Source organism: Dermacentor variabilis, chromosome 5, assembly GCF_050947875.1.
Source record: "Dermacentor variabilis isolate Ectoservices chromosome 5, ASM5094787v1, whole genome shotgun sequence".
Classification (NCBI taxonomy): Eukaryota; Metazoa; Arthropoda; class Arachnida; order Ixodida; family Ixodidae; genus Dermacentor; species Dermacentor variabilis.
This window is the reverse complement of record NC_134572.1, coordinates 62,366,994-62,377,905: the sequence shown is the minus strand read 5'-3', so window position 1 is coordinate 62,377,905 and position 10,912 is coordinate 62,366,994.

Genomic DNA, 10,912 nt, shown 5'->3' with positions numbered 1-10,912 from the left:
GTTAGTTAGTTAGTTAGTTAGTTAGTTAGTTAGTTAGTTAGTTAGTTAGTTAGTTAGTTAGTTAGTTAGTTAGTTAGTTAGTTAGTTAGTTAGTTAGTTAGTTAGTTAGTTAGTTAGTTTAGTTTAAGGGCCCGAAGAAGAGTGGCTATGAGAGAAGGAGGGGAAAGGTCTACGGCAGAAATTTAACAGGGGGTTATTTAACATGCACCCGAACGAACTCACTACTGCAAATATTTCGCAAACCAGCGGTACGGGAATGCTGCCGCCGAGGCTGGAAATTGAACCCACAACTTCGTAGTTGGCAGCAGAACGTCATAGCCGCTGAACCAGCTCGGTGAGTCTTGCAACCTAAATAGGCAAGTCGAAGCGTAGGCACTCCACAAAGGGCAAAAAAAACGAGATCCGTGGGGAGCAAAGCTATAGTTGCGATTTCCTTAGCACTTCTTTATGATGTCAACGAGCTTGGCAGTTCTGGCTTAGGCTAGTTGCATGTTTGCTGAAGAAAGAAAGTGCTAAATTACAAAAAGAAGAATGAAATCCAACTCAGCGTAACAACCATTGTGAATTTTTCTGCAGATAAAAGGCGGAAATGCTATGAATTATGGACGTCGACACGACTTCGTGCAGGCTGGCGCGAAATTCAAAAAATGGAAATTCAGAAAATAGACGATTAGTTTTCATTTGCGCCGTAGACATGTAGAGAAGTGTTTGAAGGAATAAGTTAACAACCTACATTAATTTATCCTTCACGTTAAAGTATCCTTGAGAGAAGCGCATTGTCATTGCACACGCACACACATACGTGCACAAAAATAAAAGAGAAAGAGAAACACACCGTGATCGACCCTGCCCCTAAAACTCACAAAGCAACTGATCGAATAAATGTGGCGTGCACGCCGCGTGCTGCTGGGGAGAAAACAAAACATGGACCACAACGACTTAACGAGATGCTAACAAAAGATTCTTCCCGCGGCAGAAAGAGAACAGAACCTGCCCACGTGCAGCTATACATCCTGCTTTTTACAGCCGCCTTGCTTAAAGGGCCCCTAAGCACGGAGGAAGGAAAGAACTACAGGGGGAGCATTGTGGCAACGCTATAATGAAGCCAAAGGAGTCGGCCCAATGCGCGATCGTCACGTGATAGTGCGCGGTAGGTTGAAGTGCTCCCGGTCCGTCCGCGCACAATACATGCTTTGCAGGCTGAACAAGTGCGTGTCGGTTAAACGCTGTCAAGAACCAAATATTATCGGCCAATACGCAACGATTCAGACTTGACGTGCTGGGCCGGTTTCTTGAAGGAAAAAAGCGAAGGGAATGGCTTCACATAGAGTCGGCTTGCCAAGGCAGGCTGCGCGACGCAATGCTCCCTCCTAATTGATTTCCTTCCTTCACGCCCCCTAAACAACCTCTGATATTAAAAAAAAAAAAGACGAAATCGTGCGCTTCTTATTCGGGGCCGTTCAGCTCCCATCTCCGCACGTCGTGACGCCAACAAGATCACGCACGCCACGTCACCAAAAGTGAAAAGTGTCGATAGGTTCATATGCGAGGGAGAACATTTCCAATCCGTCTGCTAGCACGCCTTCGCCATGCCAGCCACACGCCTACTCTTCCTCGTCGTCCTGCAGTTGTCTGTCGTCTGCAATCAACTGATTCGGCCTAATGTAGCGTGCTTTGCATTGCACGCGAGGCGCCAGCATTGTGCAGCCGTAAAGCGGAGGAGTCCTGATAGTTGGGGAGTTGGCGGTGCCGTCAAGCAAGAAAAGAACGCCAGCGGTACTGACGTAGTGTGTGTACACGTGTCTCCTCTAGAAGTATGCGGCGAGGAGCAGAGAGCGCCTGTGGAGATTTTCAAGTCAATAGAAGACGATATCACAAAGTTATCACAAAAATAATAAAAAACCTTATATATATATATATATATATATATATATATATATATATATATATATATATATATATATATATATATATATATATATATATATATATATATATATATATATATATCGATTAGTGCAAATATAATTTGTTTGAACAAAGGCAAACTTTCAAAAATAATATGCTTTATTGTGACTAATAACTGTCGTACAAGCCACGCGACTTAGTTGGGATGGCGTTTAAAGGTCTATTCGCTTGTGGGGCCAAATTCATTCAGTCAACCTGCGTTATGGTGAGGCAATACAGGTGGCTGCATAAAGCAGACACCGACTGGCTACTCGTAAATCGAGCTAAGTCCGCACAATATTGAGAGTCAGTTACGTCATAAGCCTTTCCGGTGCAGCCTTAACTACACCTCATGCCGCCTAGCTAAATCGCCCTCTCGGCGCAGCAGCGACGTTGATGCGTCACCGGCAAGCCGTGGCCAACAAAAATGGGCGACCGCGTGACTGCAACGTCATAGGCTTGCGGTATACCCAAGGTGCTGCTGGCATAACTCGTTCGTTCTTATTGCGCTATTTCTGCTTCAAGATATGAGCACGAACGCGACATAACAGATGTCTCCTGCAGCAGAAGACACTCACTCCACTCAGAACAGGAGCTGCAGAAGTGTCTACACGCCTGGCTGCTTAGCTGAGACAAGCGACCACAGGCACACACAAGTTGCACGTGCTTAGGGCTCCAGAAAATTTAATGTGCGGCTATTACGAATATTAGAAATTGTCGAATATCAACTTCTCCAAAATGATGAATGAACAAAGTAATCTCTGTACTGCTCTGCTGCTCACAGTTTTCTTAGAGGCAATGACGCACTGCTAAACACACGTCCAGCACGAGACTGAAGCGTATTGCACCGTATTAAAACTGTGCTGCGCGAAACTGGAGCGATAAACGCTTCAGTTTTGTGCAATATTTGAATATACCAATCGTTCACAGCAACATTTAGGCCCCTAGCTTTTCTTGAAGCACAAGCGTAGGCGCTTGAACTTGTGTGTGTATCATGGTTTCAACAAAGATAACAAGATTCAACGTACAGAGGACGGAAAGGAAAGCCACAGAATGCTACTCTTGTAACAACGTTTGTTTGCAAAAGACGCTACAAATATACGTGATAAAATCATTATCTCTGTTGAGTCGTACAGTCAAGCAGTATCGTGAGAAGCCAACAAACAAACACACCAAGGAAAACATAGGGGAAATTACTCGTACTTACTAATTGAATTAAAGAAATCATAAATTTGTGGCAATGAAAGTGGATGGAAAAACAACTTGCCGCAGGTGGGGAACGATCCCACGTCTTCGCATTACGCGTGCGATGCTCTTGCAGGCGTAATGCGAGAGCATCGCACGCGTAATGCGAAGACGTTTTTTCATCCACTTTCATTAGTAATTAGTAAGTACAAGTAATTTCCCCTATGTTTTCCTTGGTGTCTTTGTTTGTTAGCTTCTCATGACAGGATTTTAAAAAAACTCGGGCCCCTCGGTTAACCCCCTTCCTTGACAGTTAAACAATGCACCACAAAAAAAAAATTATCGTTAAGCCCGAATACCTCCTTACGCGAGAAATACGTGAAGCGAAAAAGATGCATCTTGGCGAGGGCCACACGCATTAATTTATTCCTAGTCCCTAATCGAAAAAGGAGCTCAGATTTCTTGACAGTGCGCGAAAGTGTACGATTTTGTTCGTTGTTCTTGTTAAAACGTCGTTTGCTCACCTGCGCAGGTCCAACTACGGCTGCACCTTGACACTGCATACGTGTAGTATTCTTTTTATATGAACTCTGCTGGAAGTGCAGCGCTGCGTGGCGCCCTCTTTGTCTCTTGAGCTTAGTGATTTGTGGGGTTAGTTGAAGCCACCGCGAAGAGCCTCTATCGCAAAGCCGAGGCAAAGAGAGACGATTATGATGCTGAAGATCGGCAAACGGAGGCTTGATGTCTCATCAAAGTTTCGTACGTTAGAATGCACTGCTGTTGTTGTTTTTTTTTCGATCCCTTAGAGGCTGCCAGAAAAAAAAAAGAAAGGATGATGAGAGCATGAAATTAACGAAGAGAGAGATGCTGACCCTTATAAAAAACTGCAGACGTCTGCCTATAGCTGATGGCCTGGCATGCTATACTCAAGCTGTTCGGTGAAGAAATGTACACAATGATCCACATTGTGTTACACATCCACAGACACGCGTGCACATACTAACGCTGGTCGCAAAGTCGCATTCCGAAACCTGTACATTTAAAGTATACTAGTAGGACTTGCTCCCGGACACCTCGGTATCAATGAAGAATATCTGTTAGGGCTGTTTATAAACATGGCGCGTCTGAGTTAAGGCAGTTGCTAAAGAGACAACCATGACCCACATTTAAAGTAATTTGCGCTGGCTGGCTAAGAGCTTTATTCCGCTTTATTTTTTTTCTTTTATGGAACCATGGATACCATTTAGTCACTAGTTGCGTGGCAGCAAGCTCGATTTCACCACAACAGCTGATGTGCTTCAGGAGGCGAATAGTACTTGCTCGACAAAACCTGTATTCTAAATTAGTTAGGATACTTTACTATTTCCCTTTGAAGCGATCACCTTAACGCACATGTCGAAAAGGTGAGAATGAAGCTGATCGGAGCTTGAAGCGTATGGGGTGATCGGGAATTCCGAAACTATAAAATCGTTTTGAAGACACCCGTCCCTGTAATGAATCACGTGACGCATAGACGTTCCGCCTAGTTTTTGATCCGCAGTTGTATAATACTTCTCAGGGGAGTCATACGTGATCAGACATGTTATCGACGCACATTTTACGCACCCGTATCACGAAACTGGTGCCAAATTGAGTATTGGAATTCACCTAAGCGTCTCAAATCGTGTCAGTATAAATGAGCACGCCTTGAACTGTGATGTGCTTTAATCCAGTAGTTCCAATGTGTCACATAATATATTTAATCAAACGTTAATTACTGAAAGTTTATTCATTACCTCGCTTTTAACTCTGGTATGTAACGTAAGTAATGCTCTCATTCCACATTAAGTTAAGCACAGGCATGTGGAAGTGCTTGTGCTTCTCTAGACAAACAGACTTCTGCAGACTGGCTTCTGACGCTTTCATGCTATATGAAGCTATATATTGACGGCTGTGCGCATGTAATAAGCAGTCTCTATATTAAATTGTCTGCTTCTATTCCTACGTTTCCTCCCCCTCCACTATGTACACCAGCCAACCGGTACTTCTGTCTTCGTTGACGTCACAGCTTTCTCTTTCTTTCGTGCCACTGTTCTTCTCGCGTTATCAAGTGACCCCTTCAGCGCAACAATGAAGTGCCCGAAGGACCGGATGAAGTGCTTGCTGTCGCCCAGTTCGGCATACAAGTTTAGTGTTACCGAGAGAACGGCGAATACTGAGCGAGGAAATCTCACGTCTTTCCTCGCGTATCTACTATTTCTTCTCCCGCATCCACCCGGGAGCGTACACACCCCCTCCTGTGCTCAATGCACTCACCCCCGTGCTGCCCTTACCCACATTCTATTCGAATGCCCGGCGCTCCTGACCACATGGGAGGAATGGTAAACCCTGCTGCGCTCGACGGACCCGGACAGGCAGAAGATCGCCACTGACCGGGCCGGCCGCGTCATGCAACTCCATGAGCTCACACACGTGTAGTGCAGTGGGGCCGCGCGAAGACCCTGGGGCCTACGTTCCCGAATCCCTTGGTCAAATAAAGCTCTCTCTCTCTCTCTCTCTCTCTCTCTTTACAAGAAACCAAAGTGACGAACAAATGTTGACACATCCTCGAGCCCCTAAGGAGTCGCTTATAGGCATAGCAATCGCTGGCCCATTCCGCCAAGCTGTAAATCCGCCGGGCTAACTCCAGCAGTGCTAGCTAGACAGCGACTAAGTTGTTTTAGATCTAAGACAATCATCGTTTGTTAATTTATTTGCCAAGTGCAAGACAAAGACCGCTCTCAGAAATCTCCGATTATCCCTATCCGACGAAGACCGAAGTCTCATCACTGTATCTAGCAGACATAACCTGGAATGCGTCGCCTTCCTCTTGGTGCCACATCCTGTTAGTCAACAGATCATTTCTGCATGCGCGCTACACGGCACGTGTAATTGTATGTTGTCCTCGTAATCTAAATTATAACCTCAGTGTCTGATAATAGGCAATCAGCGGTGGGGATGGCAATAACTCAATTTGTCAATCACATGCTGAAATTATATTTGTTCAGTTGAAATGCGGTGCCACAGTAGCAGTCGTTTACCGGCCTCCTTCTTCAAACATAAATGATTTTATTACAAGGACAAAAAAATAATAATCGTGCGCCTTATTTCCTCGGATGAGACTATAGTCGTTTTGCGGATATTTCAATACTGACCTTTTGAAACAAAATTGTTATGATTACATATTTTTACTTGAATCACTCAATCTAAAAAAGTCATCTCTTTTCCAACACTTATTGCAAAGCACTCCGAATCTCCTTATTGATCACATCTGGTGCAATTCTGAATTTAGTGCATTAGCTAGTGTTTATAATGTTACCATGCAGATCACAACTCTACGTTTCTCTTCTTACCTCATAAATACATGTCCTTTTTGTGTAATACACGGGCTAGAATATATACTTGTATAAATTATGCAGAAATACGACGATTGCTTCATTGTGTAGACTTTCAGAAAGTATTTGATTTGTGTGGCGCACATGCATACTCAGTGTGAAACACTTATTTGATGTATGTGCAATGCTCTTAAGCTATCCACAAGGGTATATGAGCACCACAATTATGGGCGATCAGTGTTTCATTGGATAACCAATACAATACTGTAAACTTTAAAACAAAAATGCTATTTTTACGGTAAATGGAAACGCAATAAATCAAATTATAGAGAGAGCTTAAATACTTTAGTAGTATCTCAATTCGTTTGATTAGAAAATCGAAAAAGCAATACTATACCAACCTTATTAAGGATGAGAGCGGTAACACGAAAATGATATGGGAAATTATAAAAGAAATTAAAGGCAAAGGCAAAATACAGAGCATTCAACCTGATAAATCGTCGACGCAAGTAGCTAGCAATTGTACTTATTATTTTGCTAATACAGAAATGAACTTAGCTAATCCGTTTTTATCCTGCAAGCCCGCACCAGTCTTACCTAGAATAGTTGAACACGATTTTCACATAGAAGAAATAACGCATAACCAACTTACATCAACAATAAAGAAATACATCTAACGAAAGCGGCTGGTCGTGATGGTATACTCACTAAGATTTGAAAAGAGAATAGTGACCTTCTCTGCGGTCCCTTTTGACATGTACTTAATCTAGCGTTTGCTTCCAGCACGTATCCGGATATATTGAAAACCGCCAGAGTCATTCCGCATACAAGTCCGAGAATTCGAACCAGCCAGAGGGTTATAGACCAATTTCTGTTCTGAGTGTCATAAACACAGTTTTTGAAAACCTAATTTCCAAGAGATTGAAGCAAACTCTAAACGAAAACAATGTAATTTGACCGCAGCAGCATGGCTTTGTTCCTTCTAGATCGACATCAACTGCAGTCTTAACCCTTTCGCAACTAATAAATTCTGCACTTCATCAAAATAAACTAATTATAGGAATAGCTTTTCGATAAAAAAATCAGTTGATACTGTTTCTCACTCTATAGTATTGCAAAACTGGAAAGTTATGGTGTGTTATGATCGGTCAGCGGGGTAATGACCTTCTAGCCTTTCCTGCCCCACTGCGACGAATCGCTTCGTGAAGCTAACAATGCGTCGCCCTCGGACAGACCTGCGGCGACAGCAAGGCGAGACACTTTTGGCGGACCGAGTATGGCGTGTTGGTTCACTGTCGCCTTCACGGACCAATGAGAGCAGGAAAGCTCCTGGAAACGGGTGCTACAAGGCGTTTCCTCACGGACTCCGGTAACCGCCACGGTCATTTGACAGACGCTACAGCTAACTGCAGGGTCATCCCAGAAACCAAGACGCGCCAGCTTGAGTCGAGCGTGGCAATCCCCGTCTACGAAGCTCCCCTCCTTTCTGGGAGTTCAGTGAACAAAGGTGCGGGAGTGCTTGTGCGAACCTTCGCCCTCAACGCGGGTCCTTCGACAACTTCGGACGCTCCGATTGGACGAGGGGGCGAGGGGGAGCAGATTTCCCTCGCTTAGGGATCTAGGGAGGACAGGGGGGCTTTAAGCGAACTTTTTGGGTTCCTCGGTGTGCTTCACTTCAGTCATGCTAGACTGATGAGAAGCAACATTCTCGACTCTTCATGTAGATATTGTAAATAAACCCAGTACTCCTAGTTCTCGATGTGAACACGTTCCCCCCTTCAACAACGTCCTTAGCGTGGATAAGCCGGACGGTGGCAGAGGCCAGCTACCCCTTTCGGCATGCCCGACCCCAACTCTTGCAAAAACAAAACAACTCTTGTAACTCTTACAGATGTTACAAAAAAACTCTCTCAAATTTTTTTTCCAGCTATTTATCCTCACGGAAACAAATAGTAGCAATGAGTTCTTATTATTCTACATACAGAACAGTCACCAGTGGAGTCCCACAAGGTTTTGTGCTCTATCCCGTGTTATTCTCGTTGTACATTAATTACCTCCCTGATGCTCTTCACAACTTAAACGTTCTATTGTATGCAGATGACACAGCTTTAGCTACGGGTGACACATTCTCTTCACTGCAAACAGATGTGCTGGTCGAGTTATCAAGAATTTTCTCGTGGTTTGTAGAAAGCAATTTAACTTTAAATAGCAATAAGATAAAAATGTGTAGTTTTTCGATCAAGGAGAAACAATGTTGACGCCAGACAAATAAATGTTAAGTTAAATAATAGCCCCGTTCAAGAAGCCGATTCGTTTATACATCCGGGTGTCATATTTGGCCCAACATATACACTTGTAAGCAGATATTCATAATGTATGCAAGAAGGTCTCATACGGTTGTCACTCCCTAATTAAAGCAACGCAATATTTCCCTCGTGAAGCACTCAAATCTGTTTACTATGCGTCTTGTCATAGCCATATTAGTTATCGCTTAGAATAATGAGCTTGACTTACATGACATACTTACAACCGTTACAAGAACTACAGAAAAGGGCCCTGAAAATAATTATTATTTCGTACTACAGCAGTGATACATCTAATGATATTTTCCAAACACGTGTGTTATCGGTTAAGGCACTAAGTAATCATAAGATCTCAATTTCAGTGAATAATATTTTGTGCAGTAACTTTATTATTCTTCGAAACGTCTTTTCTTTTCTAACTCGCAGTACTAGACACGCTTTAAAAGGTAACATCAGCTTACCAAAGCGTTTCAGTGTCTACGGCGAAATGGTAATTGAATTCAGTGGCACAAAAATCTGGAATATGTTCCCCCTAGAGGTTAAAACGGCACGTAATTTTAAGCAATGTAGCAAATCCTTTTTTTTTTCTTGATAATGAGTATGTATAACTTGGTTCCATTGATTAATTAGAAGTATTTCAGAATGTTTCTTGTCTGTTTTAAATCTAGACGTGTTGCGGAATAATCTGCTGTTAAAATCTGCACCTGAGCTGTCTGGTATATTTTGACACTGGACTGGAAACTAGCCTTCCCTGGCCATCGGTCTGGATATCTATACAATCATGATTATGTGAACAAAAATAAAACAATTTAGCATGCAAAAAAAAAAAAACCCTGCAAGCTTTTCGATAAACGAAACAAATTTAGCAAACCTTGGCGCGGTCATTAGTCCGGTGTACAAATGTCGCCTTATGGCTGCTCAGCAACGCCTTTCTTCTGCAGATATATTTAGTGAGTGGGACATATATACATCTATAATAGCTTGAGGATATTTCTTAATAAAGCAACGGAGAGATTTAACACGCTAGCCTTCCCGACCTTAGCAGGTTACAACAGGAAAGAAAATGCCGTGCAGTGAGCAGAAGGTGGTGACCAAAAACAGGAGCGGGCCTTCGGAGATATTTGCGGGTATTTTGTAAATAAATCGTGGATTTCCACGTGACGGTGTACGATGCTGCTCACTGAGTTGCGTCACAGGCTGCGTCGCTATATAGCCTGACGCAAAGTCGAGATTAACGCAAGGCGCGTGTCCTGTCGAAACATCAACAAACCACACGGATGACGGGCCCACCACGTGCGGTGGTGAACATTTAGCGGGGCATCCTCGACAAGGTCACCTCCGAAAAGCTTCGCTATATATGGAAGACGCTGCCCTCTAGAGCTACGGAACTTCTGGCAAAGGAAGAAAGGAAGGTTGATTAGGGAGCGAGCGGTGTGGAAATCACTTTGTAGCACGCCTCTGTCGAAGGTGCGCAAATATCACCAAAAATAATGAAACACAACGTGTATTTTTGTAAATGACGTCAAAGTTGCTGTGCTTCCGCGAAGCAGGGCGAGTGGCATTAGGAAAACCGCCGATGAGGATGTGAGGAATGGCGTGCACTTTATTCTTTCTTTATACCCACGTGAATTTCAGCAGTTATAAACGTATGTCGATGAGTGGGTTGTTTCCTTTTTCTTTCTTTCTTTGTGGTGAGGAGACAGGAAGGCTGTGGTTTCCGCGCATCGACCGCAGTTCCGCCGTTTCCGACTCGCAGAACGCTTCAGCAGTTTGCAAATATTTATAGAGGCACGATTTTGTGCATTTAAATTTTATTTTTTTGGCAATATAGGGATGCCTAAAAATGTACGCGTGAGCGTTTGGCGAAAAGCTGAGTGTTAACATATATGTGGTTGTCATGGACGCTAAGGAGCTGCGTCTTTGTTCAAGTTACGTTAACTCCAACATCGTCCAAGTATAACGAAAGTATATCAACCCCTTACAACCAAAACATACGCTGAATTTGGGTGAACGCAAAAGACATGACTCCGCTGTGTAAACAAAACGATTGTCGGTCTGCAGTCAGTCAGTCTGTATATCTGAGGGGACCAAGGCTGTTATGTTGCTCCATCTAACACACTTTCT